The 21,448-nt window shown below is 46.3% G+C and overlaps 1 long non-coding RNA gene across 1 annotated transcript in view; it reads right to left on the bottom strand.

Annotated features, from left to right (window-relative positions):
- The window catches only part of LOC118016758, an 81,195-nt gene that overhangs the window by 44,549 nt on the left and 15,198 nt on the right, over nt 1-21,448 (bottom strand). The window contains exon 3 of the long non-coding RNA XR_004680900.1: nt 12,609-12,784. This is a non-coding gene — a long non-coding RNA (uncharacterized LOC118016758). The remainder of the gene's footprint in view (nt 1-12,608; nt 12,785-21,448) is intronic.

Here is a 21,448-nt window from a genome sequence, read left to right as displayed (position 1 = left end):
CTCCAGATTTTCCCAGTTTTGAAATACGGGTTCAAACAAATTGAGATGCAATAGAGTATTAAAAGGAGCTTGGGGTCTGGAACCAGAGCAGCTGTGTTTTGAGTCCCAGTTCTGCCATTTACCTGCATATGACCTTGGACAACTTACTAAACCACTTCATGCCTCATGTTCCCCATCTGAAAAACTGCTACCATGAGAGGTAATATTAGTGCCGATTTCATAGGGCTACTGTGAGGAATAAAAGATATATATAAATTTTAACATACAATTTGGTATGTAACATATACTTATATAGAAATTCTATGTATAAATATGTAAAATATATATGCAATTGTAACAGTGCCCGGTACACAGTAAACATTATGTAAATTTTAGCTATTACCGTCATCACTTTTGCAAACATGACATAGAACAAACAAAACACTTCTCTTAAGAGGGGTCTATATTAGCCAACACTTTGCTGGCCCCTCCCACATTCATGGAGCCACACATCTCAGCCTCACACAGTTGTGAAGGTTGGGGGAGAAGGCCCCCTACCTGCACCTGCCAGCCATCCCAAGAGACCCAGGGATACCAGGCAGCAAGACCCAAGGAGCACTGGGGGCACCACCACATGAATGGCATGTCAACTGCCTCTCCTTATTCATCTCCTCTGTCCCCAAGGTGACAGCAGGCTGGGATGGCTCTGCCAGGCAGACACAGCAGCTCAAGACCATTTCTCAGAAGCACTTTGAGTCACAGAGATGTTCTAGGTACCAGGAGCCCACTGGAAAGCTTGACTGTGCCTGAGAATTCACGGAGCTTTTAGCCCCAGGGCTAGTACACTGGTCCCACCACTACATTTGGCTAACCAGTCGCCCCAGTGGGTGCACAGGAGCGGGCCTGGCTTCCTGGGTCACTGCAGCACTGCAGAGATGGCTTCCAAGCCTCTTGGCCTCTAAATGCTTTTCACCAGTCCATGCAATTCTCTCCACCTTGCTCACACTGCAAAGTATTTGCTCCGGGCCTTCCTACAATTCCTACTGAGCTAGCAGTGATGCATCTGCTGGCACTCAGCAAAGGCTTAATTTTTACTTAGTTGTTTTTGTTTTTTGTTTTTTTTTTTACTATTGTTTATTTATTTGAGAGAGAGTGAGAGAGAACACAGAGGGAGAGGGAGAAGCTGACTCCCCACTGGGCAGAGAGCCTGATGTGGGGCCTGATCCCAGGACCCTGAGATCATGACCTAAACGGAGGCAAATGCTTAAATGACTGAGCCTTCAAGGTACCCCACAAAGGCTTAATTTTTAAAAAGAAGGCAGGGAAGAGTAACTGGGAAATCGAGTTATATCTTCAACCTATATTAAAAATTGTCCTTTTCAGGGCACCCGTCTGGTTCAGTTGGTTAAGGAGCAGACTCTTGATTTAGGCGCAGGTCATGATCTCAGGATCCTGGGATTGGGTCCTGCATCCGGCTCCATTCTCCTTCTCCATCCCCCTCTGTCCCTCACCCTGCTAGCACTCACACACACACTCTCTCTCTCAAATAAATACGTTTAAAAATTGTCCTTTCCGTCATTTGCTTTCCTTTGATCTAGCCTCATTTCTCTCAGGCGCTGGATTTTTCCTTCACCACAGTAACAGAGTAACAAAAGCAAACCTTTGTTAAGTACCACTTTTGTTTGCAACACTTCACACCCAAGCCTCACCACCACCCTAGAACACATATACCACCGGATCCTAATGCTGCAGAGGAGGAAACCTAACTCAAAGCTAGTAAGACCCTTGGCCAAGGTCACACAGCTAATAGGCAGCAAAACCAGAAGTCAAAAAAGTTCTGTGACTGCAAAGCCCATGCACTTACCCAACTGAAGGAGTTAGATCATTCTACTTCATTCAGGTGGTAGCTGAGCTTTCCGAAAGAGCACACTGGGCTAGGAATAGGAGGAAACCACGGGCCACACTCCAACTGGATATGGCATCCACCCTTCCTGCCCTGGAGTTCCCTCCTCATTCCACCTCCCCAAAAAGATATCTGAAGGTGTAAATAAGATCACAGGGTAATACAGCTTGCAATTTAGGAAGATGCTATATAAATCTAAAATGTTAAAATTATCCTAAGAATTGAGGTGCCTGGGTGGCTCAGTCGGTTAAGTGTCTGCCTTCAGCTCTGGTCATGATCCCAGGTTCCTGGGAGCGAGTCCTGCATCAGGCTCCCTGCTCAGTGGGGAGCCTGCTTCTCCCTCTCCCTCTGCCGCTCCCCTAGCTCATGCTCTGTCAAATAAATAAATAAAACCTTAAAAAAAATTATCCTAAGAATTAAAGTTTGGAGGTATGTGAAATAAATTCATAACAGTAAGTCTTACTGGTCGTGTATGTATTTTTAATCTGTGTGGGTTTTTTAATTATTAAAACAATCCATGCTCATAACAAATTCAAATAATACTGAAGCATGTAAAGTTAAAAGGAAAAAAAAAAACACAGAATTTCCCATCATGTCCCAACTTCCTCAGTGAATATCTTTCCAGATTTTCCTAAGTACAAACTAACATAGTATATATATAGATCTATATGCATATACAGCTTTCTTTCTCAAAATCAGGATCCTGTTCTATAGTTTTGAAACTTTTTATTCAAAATTGTATTTATTTACATATCTCCACATTCGTTTGAAAAGACTGGAGTTTTTTTAACCAACACAAAGAAATGCATTATATGAACATTTGGGTTGTTACTATTTTTGGTGCTGCAATAGTTATATACATTATAAGAATCTCTCGTATGTGTCCTATTGACTATGAGATGATTACATACCCTATGATAGGGTTACAACTTTTGGTAATGGTGCTGAAATGGAGCTTCTCTTCAGTTAAATGAAAGATCCCACTCGCATTTAAAACCATCCCAGCTGCTAAGACTACTATTTTCAATAGTAAAACACAGAACTGAACACCAATTCATTCTTTCACTCATTTATTCATCCAAGTACCTGTGGTCTACCAAGCTCTATACTAAGTGCAAAGGATTAAAAAACCAAAAGACCTAGTCTCATTTCCTGCCCTTGAGGAAATGACAATTTGGTGGGCAGACATACTCATAAATGAATCCTACATCCTATTTAGGAGTTCTGCTAGGTTTAAGTCAAGGAACCTCTAACTCTGGAGGATATGGACGTGCCTTCAGTAGGAGTTTGACAGGATAAGAAAGCCAAAAGAGGGGCGCCTGGATGACTCAGCCAGTGGAGCATGAGACTCTTGATCTGAGGGTCATGAGTTGAAGCCCTCATTGGGCGTAGAGATCAGACAGATAGATCATCTGAAACAAACAAACAAACCTAAAATAAAGGACAGGTAACCAAGACTTAATAACTACTGTTGTAAAGCTTCACCTTTAAAGCCATGCAGAGTATTCAGGGAACTTAGAGGACTCAATGTAGAGGGTATCTAGCGGGGAAACGTCAGGAGAGAAAGTGGAATGAAAATTGCTTTTGAAAGGCCTTGAACATGAAGTTCAGAAATTTGGACTTTAGGTTGTCAGAGGGGAAATACCTCTCCAGGGGAATTTTGGATGTATTACAATTTATCCCTTCAACTGTAAATGAACATTTGTGTCGTTTCTGGGTTTTACTACAATTTTGACTACAGTTGACCATTGAATAATGCAGGGGTTGGGGGTGCCAATCCCCTCACAGTCACAAATCTGCATATAACTTGTGACTCCCCAAGAGCTTAATTACAAATAATTGACCATAGCCTTACTGATAACATGAATAGTTGACAAGTATTTTGTATGTTATATGTATTATATGCTATAATTCTTATAATAATGTAAGCTAGAGAAAAAAGGTTAAGAAGATCTTAGGGGAAAACACATTTACCGTACTATACTGTATTTTATCTTAATACAGTACCTTTAAAAATCCATATTTAATTAATCCATGTTAATTTAATTTAAAAAATCCATGTTTAATACAATATCTTAAAAAAATCCACATCTAGTTAGACCCATGAAGTTCAAGCCCATGATGTTCAAGGGTCAACTATATTACAAATAATCATGCTATGAATATCTGTATACGAGTCAGCTTGCTTGCGTTCTTTTCTCTTGGGTGAACACCTAGGAGAGCAATGGCTAGATCACATAGGAGATATATGCCTAACTTTGTAGGAAACTGCCAAACTGGGGCACCTGGGTGGCTTAATCAGTTAAGCGACTGCCTCTGGCTCAAGTCATGATCCTGGAGTCCCAGAATCAAGCCCCATATCTGGCTCCCTGCTCAATGGGGAGTTTGCTTCTCCCTCTGCCCCTCCCCCCCCTCATGCTCTCTCCCTCTCTCTCTCTCTCTCTCAAATAAATAAATTAAATATTTTCCAAAGGGGCAGCCTTTTTACCTTCTCACTAACAGTTTGTCAGAATTCTGGAACCCACATCTTCACCAACTCTTAGTATGCAGTCAGTCTTTCCAACGGCAGCCATTCCAACAGGTGCTGATGGTATCTCACTGCAGTTTTAATTTCCATTTCCCTAATGACTAATGCTGTTGAACATCTTCTCATGTGCTTATTTCCTACCCATACATCTTTGATGAAGTGTCTTTTCACGTCATTTCATTGTTTTTTAAAATTCGGTTGTTCTCTTATTACTCGGTTTTAAGAGTTCTTTATATATTCTAGATACAAGTCCTTCATCAGAAGTATGCTCTGCAAATATCTTCTCCTACTCTGTGGCTTATCCTTTCATTCTCTTGACAGTGCCTTTTGAAAAGCAAAAGTTTTTAGTTTTGGTGAAGTCCAATTTATCCATTTCTGGTTTTATGGCTCATAGTGTTTATGGCTCATAGTGTTGCATCTGAGAATTTTTTGCCTAAACAAAGGTCATAAATATTTTTCTCCTTTGTTTTCTTCTAGAAATGTTATGGTTTTAGGCTTTAGATTTAGGTCTGTGATCCATCTCCAGGAGGCATTCTGGACACCTGTGGGGGCCCTTTTGTTTGTCACAGTTGGGAATAGGGCAGGAACACTAGAGGTCCCACAATGCACAGGAAACACACATACCATGCTCCGTAGAACTGTCAAATGTCTTGCCAAACATTCGCATGGGAAAACAGTTTGTCACATAGTATCTGTTTAGCTCTTACTTGAAAATACCAAAAGCTTTACAGAAAGTTTGCACAACAGTACTTAAATCTTTCCTTCTCTTAAATCCAAAGTTTTTCCTTAAAAGCGCGTATTTCATTATGTCTTCTGGTATATCTGTGCCTGTGCATTTATATATCAAATTACATCTTTTATTATACACTAATTTCCTTTCATTTCTCCTTTTTAATTCAATTATGGCATTAATTTTTTATCTCATGGTGTAGCTGGTTGTATTATCATACATTAACAAAAAGAAATTAAAAACATTGAGCTGAGTGAAAAAAAGAATCAGAATGACATAACAATACCACTTATATATTAAAATATATTATAATTGGGCGCCTGGGTGGCTCAGTTGGTTAAGCGACTGCCTTCGGCTCAGGTCATGATCCTGGAGTCCCTGGATCGAGTCCCACATCGGGCTCCCTGCTCGGCAGGGAGTCTGCTTCGTTCTCTGACCCTATCCCCTCTCATGTGTTCTCTCTCTCTCATTCTCTCTCTCTCAAATAAATAAATTAAATTAAATTAAATTAAATTAAATCTTAAAATATAATTATAGAATTAAAAGTTTGAGAAACTTGCACATAAATTACACACATTTTCTAAGAACGCATGGAAGAGAATAGACATTATACACATTAGAACAGTGTATAAGGGAATGAGGAAATGGGTCACTGTAAAGACTTTGGCTTTTATTCTAGTGACATGGTACAGCTTTTGAAGGGTTTAAAGCTGAGAGTGGCATGACCTGACTTTACTGGAGAAGGACCATGTGGGCTGCCACGTTGAGAACAGCACGGCCAGTAGCAGAAGCACAGTTAGGAGGTGACCACATGGTCTGGGCAAGAGACAGTGGTGGTTTAGACCAAGAGTAGCAACGGAGGTGGTGAGAAGTGCAAAGATCACAGATATACACTGAAGGGTGAGCAGACAGGATTCGCTAAAGCACTGAATGGGAGTGGATCGGAGGAGAGAGGTCAAGGATGATTCCAAGGTTTATGGCTTGAATAACTATTTAGTGGGGTGGAGGAAGACTGGGAAGAACAAATTTGGGGGGCAGGGACAATTAATATGGGCCTTATTAATTTTAAGATGTCTAATGAATATTTGAAGGGGGGAGTGCCAAGCAGGTAAATGGATACATGAGTCTGACAGGCGACAGGCCAGAGCTGGAGAGGATAAACTTAGAGGTGGTATTTACAGCTAGCGTGAGGAAAGAGAGAAAAGATCCAAAGACAAAAGCCTGGGACACTGCGACAGGGAAGTTCAGAGGAGGAGTTGATAGGCAGGAAGGAAGACCATCAGGAAAGCACGGTGTCCAGGGAGTCAAGCAATAAACAAAAAAAACCTTTTCAAGGAGAAGGGTATGATTAATTGTGCCAAATGCTGCTGACGGGTCAAATAAGACAAGGTTTGAGAATGATTGTTAAATTTGACCACAGAGGTTAGAAGTGGGGGAAGCAGCCAGGCTATGTGGGGAGCCATAAGGCATGCAGACAGGGATCTCCCATGCTCCCAAGAGGATTTCACCCCTTTTTTTCCCCTTGCCTTTGCATACGCTGTTTCTCTGCCCCTCTTTACTGAGTTGAGGTCTACTTAGCATCTTGACCTCTGTTCTCCCAGGAACCCCTCCCCAGCAAGGCCAGCTCCCCTCACCATAGACTCTCAAGGTACCAAACACCTGTCTCCTTCCCAGCATAGGTCCTGAGGGCATTTTCCTTTGTTGTGATTGATGCAGTAAATGGAGTCTTAGTCTACTTGCCTGCACTCCAGGGGCGGGGACTGCATCCTTTCACCCATGGACTTACTCCATGCACCAAGCACAGGACCTGGCAAAGAGCAAGCATTCAACTCCTACTCAAGTAGATCAGGGAAGAGAGAGACTCACAGGCACTAGTGTGACCAGGTATAGCTAGAAAGATGGTCAAGTGAGATGTGTGTGCAACTCAAAAGGCAGTATGGAGGGGTGCCTGGGTGGCTCAGTTGGTTAAGCGACTGCCTTCGGCTCAGGTCATGATCCTGGAGTCCCGGGATCAAGTCCCACATCGGGCTCCCTGCTTGGCAGGGAGTCTGCTTCTCCCTCTGACCCTCCTCCCTCTCATGCTCTCTGTCTCTCATTCTCTCTCTCAAATAAATAAATAAAATCTTAAAAAAAAAAAAAAAAAGGCAGTATGGAATCGGATTCCAAGGGAAGATAGGATGGGAATGTCATGAAAGGAAAAGATGTCCTTTCTCCAAAGCAGAGGGCTGGGTTGACTCAAGCATCAGAGTCCACTCTAGGAAAGAGCTGATTTCAGGGCCTGGAGGAGTACTGGAGGGCTCTGAAATCCTATCTGCTCAGTTCAGAACCTTGTTTGGGGCAGAGAAGACAGCATAGGTGGACTCTGTGATGAGAGGTTGGGAAGCCCATGGACCATCACTGTGGTAAGACATATGTTAGGCTGCCGCACACACACCAAGGAAAGAAACATTTGTTTGGGGACAGAAATCCATCATGTACTGCTGCAAATTAAAAACCGGGAGGGAGCAGATAAAATGTTTACTGTTGTAGAAAGAATAATAACCTTATCAAGTGCCTTTCATGTGCTGTCCAAGAGTTATCTCCCGTGATCCTCAACTCCCTGACTGCCCTATGTACCGTCACTCTCTCCTATCACCCCATTTATTCCCTGCAAAGCATTTTATCACCATGGGTAGTTACCTTGTTTGTATGTTTCTTTACTGCTTATCATCCACCCTCCCCTTAGGGCAGAAGCTTGTCTGACCTTACACTACACCCCTCTGCTAGCAGAGCCCCAGGTACACGGTACACAGCAAAAATTTATCAAGAGAATGAAAAAGTTCTGTAGCCCATAGCCTATACCTCACTTAGCAGACTTATCACACTGTACTGAAATTATTTCTTATTGAATTCTCTCCTACTCTAACAGGGATGACAAAGAGATTTCATCACAGGTGCCAACTCAAATATGTAGTTAGTGGAACAATTATTTGGTCAACGAGTGATGTATGTTACAAGTGGAGTAATCAGGAGGGGCAGAACATGTGGACTCGAACGGGCATGCGAAACACCAGGGGACCTGGAGACAATATAGACCTGTGACAATGCCGACTCTGCTTCAGTAAGCTGGGATGAGCCCTGGGATTCTGCCTTTCTAACAGATTCCCTTAAGACAGAGACTGTCTTATTCACATTTGTATTACACTTTGCATGCTACAAAGTAGGAAGAATGAATGAATATTAAAATGCTGGAATCTGGGGTGCCTGGGTGGCTCAGTTGGTTAAGCGTCTGCCTTTGGCTCAGGTCAGGATCCCAGGGTCCTGGGATCGAGCCCCGAGTCGGGCTCCCTGCTCAGCAGGAAGCCTGCTTCTCCCTCTCCCACTCCCCCTCCCTCTGCCACTCACCCTGCCTGTGCTCTCCTGCTCTTAAAAAAAAAAAAAAACCAAAAAAAAAAAAAAAAAAAAAAAAAAAGCTGGAATCTACTTCCAAAACCAGGCCAAGTGAAATAACATTGTTTTCTATCACTTAGTTAACCCTTCACAAAGACCTTCCCTGGCAGGCACCTGTTGGCCAGGAATGTTCTCTCAGTAGCCCACCCCTGAATACCCGAGGTCTCAACCGCATACTGAGCTTTGGGCAGGTCCAAGGGTGAGGCAAGGTAATCTCCTCTTCCTTCCCTCCTCTCAGGCTGGAGGGGCTTCCAGTGAGGAAATACGGTCTCTCTTGTGGCTGTGAGGATAGCACCCAGCAGGCCCCAGCATGTAATGATGTGAGGAGGGTGATGCCACTCAGCAAGCCCCGCTTCACTTGAAGACCAGCTCTTGCAGCAGTTTCAGGCAGCACTCCACTGAGTGCATCACCTTCCATCCTGGCCCCTCCCAGGTACAGCCCAGGGCCCAGGAGCATTTCTCCACCGGAAGTGGCTAAAAGCTTCAGCAATGAGGGCTTGGTCCCAACTGCTCGGGAGATCCATGCGGGCCACCAGATGCTCTCTCACGCCTACACAGGTTCATGTCACGCGTGCTCACGTGCACATGTGCACACACACACACACACACATCAAGTCAACGAGAATGGAAGGCACACCAGGGACTTCTGAAGTGGGGTGGGTGGAAAGTCTGGAATAATCCTATCTGTATTCCCATGGTTCTATCCATAAAATTCAATAAAAGTTTGGGCAGAGTTACTGCAGGGGTCAACTAGACAAGTCCTTGATTTCTTTAACAGGAATGATAAAGTTCACACATAGTCTTCGCTTGAGTGACAGGCCACGGCTGTGGCTGGGAAGGCAAGGGGGTGGGCTTTGTCTGCTTTCTGGGTTACAGAAGTGGATTGCACTGGCAGCTCAAGTTCTGAGCGAAGGTAGGAAAGAAGGCAGTAAAGTAAGAGGGGGACTGACTGGGATGGGGGTAAAAATCTTTTCCCATGGACAGGACTTCACAGAAATCTTATTTCCTGCATCTTTCCTACACAAATGGCTTTTGCTCTTCATTGGAGTCCCAGGCACGGGGTGAGAGACACTGGGCAGGCAGGTGGGAAAAGAGGGGCATGGTGGACAAGTTCAGGAAGCGAAACACAGCCCACCACTGCTCAGGCTCCCCAAGCACCTCCAGGAAGGAACAGAGCAAGCTGACAGCCAGGAGGCTGTAAGTCAGCAAATGTGGAAATGAGCAACTGGAGGAGAGTCTCAAAGGAGACCAACAAAATGACTGGGTTTATGGAAGAAGGTGGCCTGTAGTCCCGGGGTCTGGGCCAACTCGAGACACAGCACATGGGCCCCTGCGCTGGTGCAACTGCTCTCTATTAAATGAGGCGTTGGGCTAATGCCCCACTCAAGGTCCTCTTCAGCTCTGGCATTCTCTAGTCTCGGAGAAGGAGCTCTGGAGAGTGGGGAAAAATCTACACGTGCATGGATTCATGTAAATACACCTACTTATATTCAGAGCCTTGCCCCAAAAAGCCAGCAAATCAGAAGAGAGGCTAGGAAGTGTGGGGGCTCAAGAGTGGATCTTAGAATCAGAGGGGTTAAGTCCCAGCTCTGAAGCTCACTATAGCTGTGTGACTTCATGCAAGTGACTTACCCTCTCTGACCCCCATCCCTTACCTGTTGAATGGAGCTAATAACACTATTCACCTCTGTGAGGCAGGAGAGAGGCCCCAGACTCTACCACTTAGAGACTCCTATATATTTAACAACAAAGAACTACCAAACTAGATTATCAATTGTCGTGTATTTTGTGTTTCTTTTTTATAAAACAATTTAACTTTAATAACAAACGGAGAACCTGAGTTAATACGAAATGCTAACAGCAGTTTCCTGGTTCTAACAGTGTACTACAGTTATGGAAGATATTATCATTGGGGGAAGCAGGGTGAAGAATACACAGAAATTTTCTGTACTATTTTTGCAACTTCCTCTGAGTCAAACTATTTCAAAATAACAAGTTGTTTTTAAAATTAACACACAAAAATAATATTACTGTATATATAACCTTATTTGAAGATAAAGTCAAAAATCTAAATTTGAGGGGTACCTGGCTGACTCAGTCAGTAGAGTATGTGACTCTTGATCTCAGGGTCTTGAGTTCAAGCCCCATTTGGGGCATGGAGGCTAGTTAAAAACAAAAACAAAAACCTAATTTGAAGCTTAATGGAAATGAGATACAACCTGGAAAATCTACACCTGATCCTAACTTATTCCCCCGCAAGAAGCCCTAGTTATATGAGGCTAAAAATAGATAATACACACACAGCTCTTAGCACAGCATGAGGCACAGAGCCTTGACGTCAGCTTATTTATTTATTTTACAGATTTATTTATTTTAGAGAGGGAGAAAGAGAGAGAGCGCACGTGCCCGAGCAGAGGGGAGGGGCAAAGAGAAAGGGAGAGATACACAATCTGAAGCAAGCTCCATGCCCTGCACAGAGCCAGGACTCGATCTCACAACCCTGAGATCATGACCAGAGCCAAAATCAAGAGTTAGACGCTTAACTGACTGAGCCACGCAGGCGCCCCTGATGTCTGCTATGTTTAAATACAATAATTATTATTACCTAGAATGGCCACATAAGAAAATAGCATTCCATTTTTGCACTGCTTGCGCCACAGCTTGCCCATTTTGAAAGGTGCTCTGAATATAGCTATTGACATCAAAAGGGATTCATAACATATTAAGTGTAAAAAAGCAAGTTAAAATTTGTTATGAATAGTTTTATCCTATTCTTTTTTTTTTTTTTTAAGATTTTATTTTTAAGTAATCTCTACACCCAGTGTGGGGCTTGAACTTACAACCCCAGGATCAAGAGTCACATGCTGTACTGACAAAGCCAGCCAGGCACCCCCATCCTTTTCTTTTGCAAATCAGTATAGTGTGTACCTAAGAGCACACGCTATGGAACCACATTGCCGGGGTTCAGATCCCAGCTTGGCTACTTACCCGTGGGATCTTAAGGTACCTAATCATTCTGGGCCTCGGCTTTCTCATCCATACAACGGGTTCAATAATAAAAACCAAATGGATTCTTGAGGATTAAATTAGTCTATACATGTAAAGTGCTGGCAAATAGTAACGTTCAAATGTAAGCCATCATCACTTATTAGATTTTATTTTATATTAAGATATGCTCATCAGGAAAGAGTCTCGAAGAACATAAACACCAATAAGCAGCAGCAACTACCCCGCATGCCAGGAATGCAAAGGACTTGGGTCTCCTTATTTTTGCTATGTTCTAATTTTTCCATAATTAATACAGGTTAAAGAACAAACCTGAAATTCTTAGGATAAAAGATCTTTAGGGCGCCTGGGTGGCTCAGTTGGTTAAGCGACTGCCTTCAGCTCAGGTCATGATCCTGGAGTCCCTGGATCGAGTCCCGCATCAGGCTCCCTGCTCAGCAAGGAGCTTGTTTCTCCCTCTGACCCTCCCCCCTCTCATGTGCTCTCTCTCTCTCATTCTGTCTCAAATAAATAAATAAAATCTTTAAAAAAAGTTTTTTTTTAAGATATGAGGGTTCTAGAGGGGAGGGGGGTGGGGGATGGGTTAGCCTGGTGATGGGTATTAAATAGGGCATGTACTGCCTGGAGCCCTGGGTGTCATACGCAAACAATGAATCATGGAACACTACATCAAAAACTAATGATGTACTGTATGGTGACTAACATAACATAATAAAATTTCAAAAAAAAATTTTTTTAAGATCCCTATCTGGGGCGCCTGGGTGGCTCAGTTGGCTAAGCGACTGCCTTCGGCTCAGGTCATGATCCTGGAGTCCCGGGATCGAGTCCCGCATCGGGCTCCCTGCTCGGCAGGGGGTCTGCTTCTCCCTCTGACCCTCCCCCCTCTCATGCTCTATCTCATTGTCTCTCTCAGATAAATAAATAAAATCTTAAAAAAAAAAAAAATACCTATCTGGTTTCCATATAATCACCTGAAAGAAAACAGGGAGACGGCGTCTGTAACAAGAACATCAAACAGCAGATCGTACCCTCACCTCAGAGACGGTTCCCGAGCTTCCTAGTAGGTCAGAGCAGCTAGCTGGGCGTCTCCCCTTGTCCGTGGCTCTCAAAACACATGCCGGTGCAGGTCGCCAATGCCACAGATACGTATTTTTCACCACGCAGGGAATCCAATGTCCCAATTTATCTCACACGCACACATACGGACTTACTACCGAAGAGAAGAGATGATAAATGCAGGTTAAAGCTCGTCATGGAAAGGGCCCTGGCAAGCGGCAACCCAAGGCCCAAAGAGCGTTCTGTGGGCGCCCTGTGCTATGGTCCCCCTGCAGTCCCCAAGCAGCAACCCTTGACAGTGTAGATCCGCGCCTTCTTCCCCCGAGTGGCTGCCTTCCCAGCCCGCCTGCCGCCTCCTTCTTCCGCAGCGGCCATGGAGGGCCTGCCGCTGAAGGACGGCGACCAGGCGAACTCGAGCGTCCAGAGGAGGCCGCGAATCCAAACCCCGCCTGCGCGGGGGCTCAGCCGGCAGGCAGGAGGTCGCAGAGCTGCACCCAGCACCCCGGCCTCGCCCCCCGGCGGAGCCCCGGGCGAGCCACTGCTGGGGAGCTGCCCCTGGTCCACTCGGCTTCGTGACGGGAAAACAGAACACCGGCCTGTTCAGGGTCTGCCCGGCGCACTGCGGGGAGGAAGCTATAAAAGCTGCCAACAGGGGCTACGGCAAGCGTTTTCCTTCTCAAATACGCCGGGCGGGAGGCACTGCCTTTCTCCCTCTCCCCCCTTTCCACCCTTTCGGAAAAGACCTTCTGGGCCCCGACGGTGCGGGTTGCCGTCCTGGCCGCGTGGCCGTCCCAGCGCAAGAGCGATTCCCCCTCCGCGCCCTTCCACGTGGCCCCTGTTCCGGCCCGCTGCCCGCAACGTGCGCTTCCCGACCACACGGCCCACTGGCTTCCCGAAGTCTGGCTCCGAAACCAAATAAAAAGCTTTTCATTTACACTCCAGTTTATGTGCAGCAGCTCAAAAGCCTTACTTCCCTGTCTTACACAGTTCCCACCTGAATAAATTCCTTTTAAGCGCCACTTTGCCGTTCGTGGATTAGGAAGCCGAGAGGAGGTCTGAGGGCTACCCGCAGGCCCCTTGGGAGGCTCCAAGCAGGCAGGGGTCAGCGTGTCCCCTCGGCGACCGAGAAGACGGAGCGCCGCCAGGCCCCGGCGCCACGCACGCGCACCACGTCCCCCGGCGGCGCGCTCGCAGGCGCCCCCTCACCTCGGCCCCCCGCCCGCAGCCCCGCTCAGGCGTCCTCGTGGTTGAACGCACCGCACCTCCACCCCGGACTTCTGTCCCAGCGCAGGAGGTGCTCGGCGTGGATCCTCTGGGGATGAACCGGGACAATACCTGGGGAGGGGGCTACTGACCGAACGGGGGGACGAAGCATCAAGTGCTCACCGCAGCGACGGGCACAGAGAAACCCCGGCCGACAGCACCGTCATCGCCCGAATTCATTGTTCAACGTGCGAAGCCCGCGTTGCACGCGAGGTGTTGGGTATAAGCACGACAGACACGGTCCCTGGCCTGAGGAGCTCCCGGTCTGGGGATACAACAGACCAACAGTCCTACCCTGTGTGCGGACTGCCACAAGAGCTTTGGGCACCCGTGGTGCAGACGGGGAAAGGAGCGGCTAACTCCTCCCTGAGATCTGGAACTACTGATTGCCGCAAATGGTGAGAAGGCCAGTGGCATCTGGTAGCTTCCAGCCTGACCTCATTTCCCACCTCTGCCTCCCCCTACTCCCGTGGGCCTTCTTGCTGTACCCGGGTCAGTTCCACCCCCCCGGGGGCCTTTGCCTGGAATGCCCCCTACAACATTCTCATGATTGGCACCCTTACTTCACCAGGGTCTCTGCTTACGTGTCCCCTTCCTGGTCACCCCAAAACACTCCTCTATCCCATTCCACTGCTTTATTGTTCTTCATTCCCCAAGACTGCATTCAAATCTATGTGCTTACATGTTTCCTGTCTGTCCTCCCCACTAGAATATGACCCCTGTGAGTTTGTTTGTGTGTCACTGTAACCTCTGAACCTAAAACGGTGCCAGAATCAACAAATTATTAATGAGCCACAGATAGAAGGTCGGGACATTGAGAGTCCCTCCTGCTCCAGCAGGAACTCTGGACCCTGCCCACGTCTGCCAGGCTGGGTTCCCTCAGGAGGTCCCACTAGGCCCAAATGAGCCCCTATTCTGGTCTCTCCTTTTGGCCCATCACTAGGAAGAGTGGAATTGGAACCACTCTGGGAACGCCGTACCCAGCCAGTCTTCTCCTTGTCCTGCCAATCTTCAGTGGTTACATTTCTGATAAACAGCTCCCAGCAACACATGCCAGGACTAACAAGCAACACCAAAGGTCACTCCTATGTCTGACTGACTTGCCCTCTAGAGTCTGCCCTTCCCAAGGACCAACAAGGAGATCAAGTGAATGAGAAAGGGCCCAGCAAAACCCCATATAAACGACAGCTGCCACCACTGACTGAATGCTCATCGCCCCCAGGGCCTGTGCCAAGGTTCTGCAGACCTTCTCTCATGACATCCTTACACGCTCCCTTGGAATAGTTACACCTCCCTCATTTTACAGAGGAAGAACCAAAGATCACAGAGGTTAAGTCACTTCCCATGCTCAGACAGCTAAGTACTATCATTGTCAGGATTTGAACCCCAGTCTGTCTGATTCCAAAGGCCATGCCATTACCCACTATATCCCTGTGCCTCAGCACTGCCCAAAACATTCTCCCCTACTGTGGCTCTGCCTCCCTGGTCACCAACAGTGCCCGACAGGGCAGAGGGCCTGGGCTCTGGGCCAGACTGGCCTGGGCTCAAATCCCTGCCTTGACACTTCCTGTGTGTTAGAGCAGGTAGTTACCTTCTCAAAGCTTCAATTCCATCTGCACAGTAGGGTGAAGGATACCTACCTGAGATGGGAAGTGTGACCAAAACACCCATCAGGTGCACAGCAAACACTGCACAGCCAGTGAGAAGTATCTCGGGGGGGGGGGGGGGCGCCTGGGTGGCTCAGTCGGTTAAGCATCTCCCTCCAGCTCAGGTCGTGATCCCAGGGTCCTGGGATCGAGCCCCACATCGGGCTCCCTCCCTCTGCCTGCCGCTCTGCCTACTTGTGCTCTCTCCCTCTCTGTGTCAAAATAAATAAATAAAAACCTTTATTAAAAAAAAGAGAGAGAGAGAGAAGCATCTCGGGACCAAGTCTCTATTGGCCACAGCAAGCCTCGCACTTCTCCCAGCTGGGTCCTGCCTAGTGGCCACTGAGGTCTGGATCAGAGGCTCCCTCTCTGCCTCACAGGAGAGCCCTGCCCCACCAAGAGAGCACAGTGCACACGGTCCACCAGCACCGACTAAGTGCCAAACCCATTTAAGTACATGAGCTCTCATCTCTCGTTGCATGTCAGTATCACCCGTGGACAAATTACAGGATTTATTAAACCAATGTGCTCAACATCTCACAGCTGGGGCAGGGATTTGAACCCAGGCCTACCTGACACCAGGCTACCTTCCATGCTGACGCTTCAACATACCCACTCAGGGACCAGTGCTAGACACTGTAGAAATTTTACCTTTCAATAGGAAACTATGGCACAGTCCTGTGGGTATCAAATTCTGGTCTGGTTCACTGTCCTTGAGCTATTTATCACCTCTTAGTAAAATGACTTTTTATTTTGTTACCTACCTGTCAGCTGGACTACATCCTGCCATCTTGCACATTTTCTCACTCCTCAGCAAGTTCTCAATTGTTGTTTCCCATTTTTCTCCCATTCTCCTGACCTGGCTTCACTGAGAACTACAACCTGACTACTGACTTCCTCATGGAACTCCAGGGGGGTCGTAGCCCACCCTCCCTGCCAAGATCTAAAGAAGCCCGGCAGGCTGAAGCTGGACGACCTGATAAAAACTTCAAAGGACTCCTTGCCACTGCAGACCCCGAGTCCCCCTCTGTTCAACAGTTTGCACCATCCAGCAAATGTCCTCTATCACAAGGCCCAACATATGGCTCTGCTGATACTCAATGAACAAAAGGCAATGGAACAAGAAATGAACTTAGATCATTCTAAGGAAAGAATGGGGTCTCTTTCTGTCCTTGAACACAGGAGGGACAGACCAAAATCTCTTCTTGATCAAACTTGAGTCAGGCTTCTCTGACCCCTCTTCGCCACCAGGCCTCGACTTGCCCCTCATCCCTCCGGGCCTGCACAGCCCAGTCTTGGCCAGAATCTGCTCCACTGGTTTAGAGAGGATCCCCTACTTCGATGTGTTAAGTCCTCCCTACCCTTGAGATCTCCTTTTAGCCATTCTGCATCCACTGAGCCTCTCATTCTGTTCTTTGGCGAGCAATCCCCACTTGTCCTTGTTGTATTCAGAGCTGAGCCCCAGCTCTCTTTCCTCCTGCAATACCCTTTTTGTGAGAGCCCTGAATAAAATCTGCCTTATTGTAACGAGTGTCAGAATAATTTTCTTCAACAATATACTAAGGCTTGCTTCAAGGGAGAAGGCTTCCCCTTCGTGAAAATTCTCCATTCACATCCCAGTCAAATAGCACCCCCAGATCTCCTCCAAGAGCCTCCTCTCTCTCTTCCTGACCGCAAGCAAACCTATAGCAACAACTGCATTGGTTTCCCCGTCACCAGCCTGGGGATCTTTGTCTCGCACGGGCTGGCTGCCAGCCCCTGGCTTCACGACAGTCCATTCACGCAGAGAACACAGCTATGAAAATACAGAAATGCATTTCCCATCTGGAAACGCCTCAGAGCTAAGTAGTATGTGGGATGTGACGGTGTTCGTCTACCAGCCCAAGAGTGAGGGTAAGAGCAACACTACTGACATGAGGAGACTGCTAGAAGACAGCCAGTGCGTCAGCAAGAGCTAAATTTAGCAACTGAAGCCTCGAACTTCACTCTTTCAGGAAAAAGAGCAGCAGGAGAATGTATGAACATATTTATATGAAAGAACCTTTGAGAGGTGGAGAGAATCCACATCCTAAGTGACCTGCTGCTACTTCTCGCAGAATGAGGGTGGAGAAGGAGCTCTCCTGGGGAGCCTGGCCCCAGGTCAGGGGAAGGGCTCCACCGCCCTTGCCCAAGGAACTAAATCCCCCCCAGCGGAACATCCCTTTGGACCCCACAGTACATAGTACTAGGGAAGTACAAAGGAAGCTGCAGACTGGGAAATTCAAATGTTAATTGCTGGGGACAAAGGGAACAGGTGCATTTTGAAAAACTGGAACTTCTGGAAAAACCTGTAACAGCTTTCAAATAGATTTTGCTTTCTAGTAGAGTGGCTTCTATAAAAACACTCATCTAGGCACCAAATGCCTACAGGGAGGCTTTGGAAGCCTGGGAGAAAAGACACAGAAGCCCAGGCAATTCAAAGTGGTGCTGGAGGGCGCCTGGGTGGCTCAGTCGGTTAAGCGTCTGCCTTCGGCTCGGGTCATGATCCCAGGGTCCTGGGATCGAGCCCCAAATCGGGCTCCCTGCTCTGCGGGGAGCCTGCTTCTCCCTCTCCCCCTCCCCCTGCTGGTGTTCCCTCTCTCGCTGTGTCTCTCTCTGTCAAATAAATAAATAAAATCTTTAAAAAAAAAAAAAAAAAGTGGTGCTGGAGCTCAGGCCCCAGCTCTGCAGGTAGCCAGCTCTGTGGGGTTGAGCCAGGTAGCCCCTCCAGGCTAAACACCACTGTCTGTGAACCCAAGGCTGTGCTCTAGGACATTTTCACACCCTCAGATACTATACAGTTCTGGATGTATACTGCATAGAAAAGGGGGTGGGCAGCATCGGATCCCTCCCCCAACCCCGCCGCCCACTCCAATCAAGCATTCTACCTTGACCTCAATAAAAGATCTATTATTAAAACATTTCACCACACTCTTAAAAATGTATTGGTGCCCACAAAGGGCTAATATTTTTACTATAAACAGAGTCCTTATAAATCAGTAAAAAAAAAATATGAGCACTCCAACAGGAAAATGAATAAAGGGTGTGAAGAGCAATTCACACACACACAACCAAACACACAAATAGCTATTAATTCTATGGAAAAAAAAAAAAAAAGTTCAGCCTTACTGTAACCAGAAAAAGGGCATATTAAAATAAAATTGAAAGAGCTTTTCTCACATATCAATTAGCAAGTTCCTAAAAATCCAGTAATACCCAGCAAGGGCCAGATTCTGAGAATTCTGAAGCCCTATGCACCACCTAATTTATCACGGGTAACCTGACCAGATAAAGACAAAAATTCTTAAGTGGATATCCCATTTGACCTTCCCTACCATTCTAAAGCTCTGTCCTACAAAATTATTTAAGGATGGACATAAAGAGGGGCGCCTGGGTGGCTCAGTGGGTTAAGCATCTGCCTTCGGCTCAGGTCATGATCCCAGGATCCTGGGATCGAGCCCTGCATTGGGCTCCCCACTGAGTGGGAAGTCTGCTTCTCCCTCTGCCTGTCGCTCCCCCTGCTTGTGCTCTCTCTCTCTCTGACAAATAAATAAATAAAATCTTAAAAAAAAAAAAAAAGATATCCTTAAGATATCTGTAAGGATTTAACCACAATATTGTTTTATAATCCTAAAAATTTAGAAACAGTCTTCTACCTAATAAAAGGAATACATCTAAATGGTGGAATGTAACAATTTAAAAAATCAAGCTGTAAAAAATTCTAAAAATATATAGGAAAATGTTTCTATCATACATTAAGTGAAAAAACACAGATTCTAAATCTATATACAGTAGAGTCAAATTTTATTTATAGTCTCTCTCATATATTTAAAAATACACATAGGCACACTGAAATCAATACTGGAAAGAAATAGACAAAAATGCTGCCCGTGTTATCTCTGGAGGTATCATGATCATGGGTGGTACTTCCTTGTATGTACTATGCTTTTTTAAAAATTCTTAAACAGATAAGTCATTACTTTGTATTCAGAAAAACTCTACATTATTTTGAAAAAGAAACAGATTTTTGAAAAGTGGGTCTTTCCTTCTTTCCAATACATGAAAGGCACTGAACAACTCCAGCCAGAAGCCTGCCCCAGCCCCCTTGCTCAGGCTAGCATTCAGAAATCTCCTTCCACATTCCTATCTCTGACCCCTAAGGAACTTTCAGTCCCTAGGCCCTACTTTTATGCTTCCCTCACCCTCTTTTACTCAAAATGATCTGTCATCTGCCATTCATGCAAAGGTCAGATCAAAGCCCAAGTCCACAACAGACACTGAGGGATTCTCCAGTCCTTGTCTATCCTAGCCATCAGCACTGAGGTTTACCAAGTTGAAGGCAAGAGCCTGGAGCTAGCTTATAGTCCAGGGCTTCCCCAATCCCTCTGCCTGCTGACTCCAGGCCCTCCTCAGCCAGCCAGGGAACCCCTGCTGGGAGGAGATGCCACCCTAGTGTCCTCAGCCCCATTTGGCCAGGGGCATGCCTGTCTGCCCACCCTTCTGTCTCCCTCATTCATCCCCATCTCAACCCTCTGTCCCCTCTCCTGCTTCCGTAATAGAAAGGTTCAGAGAAATTAGAACTTCCTCTCACAACTCATTAGTTTAATTAAAATGGTCTAATCTTCTGCCGTCCTATTTCTCATTTTCAGCCAGAATACTGTAAGTCAGAACTTGCTCAGCTGTGATTGATAGAAGCCACCAAAGTCAGCCTGGCTTAAGTGGGGGAAAAATGGAATTCATTAGCTCGTGTCATTGGGGAGTCCAGGGTGCACACCTAGCTTCAGGCATGGCTAGATCCAGGGGCTCAAATACCAGTGCTCTATCAGTCCTGCTTTCTCCATTTGGTGAGCAAGATATCCACCAAAAGCCTCACACTCACGTCCTACCAATTTCAGCAAAAATAGACCACCATCTTCCTCACAGAGCTCTGGCAGCAAAGTGCTGGAGAGAACTCAACTGGCTCAGATCACATGACCACTCCTAGGGACACAGGGCAGAGGTCAGCCCCACCCAACACAGGAAAAGGTGTTCTCTTCCTAAAAGGGAGTGGGAGATCCTGAGAACGACATCAACAACAGATTTCCACCTAAACAAATCTCTCTCACTTTAAGAACAAGTCCATTTCTTGGCACAAGCATTCACTGGCAGCAGTAAGCCTGAGTGACACCATAGGGCTGCGGTCACGTTGCCACCAGGCAGAGTGAATTATTAGCTAACTCTCACAAGAAGTGCTCCGATACTATAACAGAAGTCCAGATGAGAACAGGGCATGTTTTAGTTAAGTTTACTGAGGTGTGATTTACGTAGAATTCACCCCTTTTACTGAAGAGCTCTATCAATTTTCATAAAAGCACAGAGTTGTGTAACCACCACCACAGTCCAGACAGAGAACATTTCCATCACCCCAAACAGTTGCTTTGTGCCAACCAACCCCTGCCCCCATTCCCAGCCCCGGCAACCTCTGATTTGTTTGACGTCCTTATAACGGTGCCTTTTCTAGAATATCATGAAATTATTCAGTGTGTAGCCTTTTGAGTCTGGCTTCTTTCACTTATCACAATGCTTTTGAGATTTATCTATGTTGGTGTACATATCATTAGTTCATTCCTTTCTTCGTTGAGCATTACAGATATATATACACACACACACACACCCCAAAATTTTTAAAAATTCACCTATTAAAAAGCTTGATCTAAAATACTGATAAGATGGGGGTGTGTGGGTGGCTCAGATGGTTAAGCATCTGCCTTCAGCTCGGGTCATGATCCCAGGGTCCTGGGATGGAGCCCCATGTCCAGCTCCTGGCTCAGCAGGGAGCCTGCTTCTCCCTCTGCCTCTCCCCCTACTCGTGCTCTCTCTCTCTGTATCTCTGTGTCGCGAATGAATAAATA

The sequence above is a fragment of the Mirounga leonina genome, unplaced genomic scaffold, assembly GCF_011800145.1.
Source record: "Mirounga leonina isolate KUSES-001 unplaced genomic scaffold, KU_Mleo_1.0 Mir_168, whole genome shotgun sequence".
Lineage (NCBI taxonomy): Eukaryota > Metazoa > Chordata > Mammalia > Carnivora > Phocidae > Mirounga > Mirounga leonina.
Note: the sequence above shows the minus strand (reverse complement) of the source record. Positions and strands in the feature narration are given on the sequence as shown.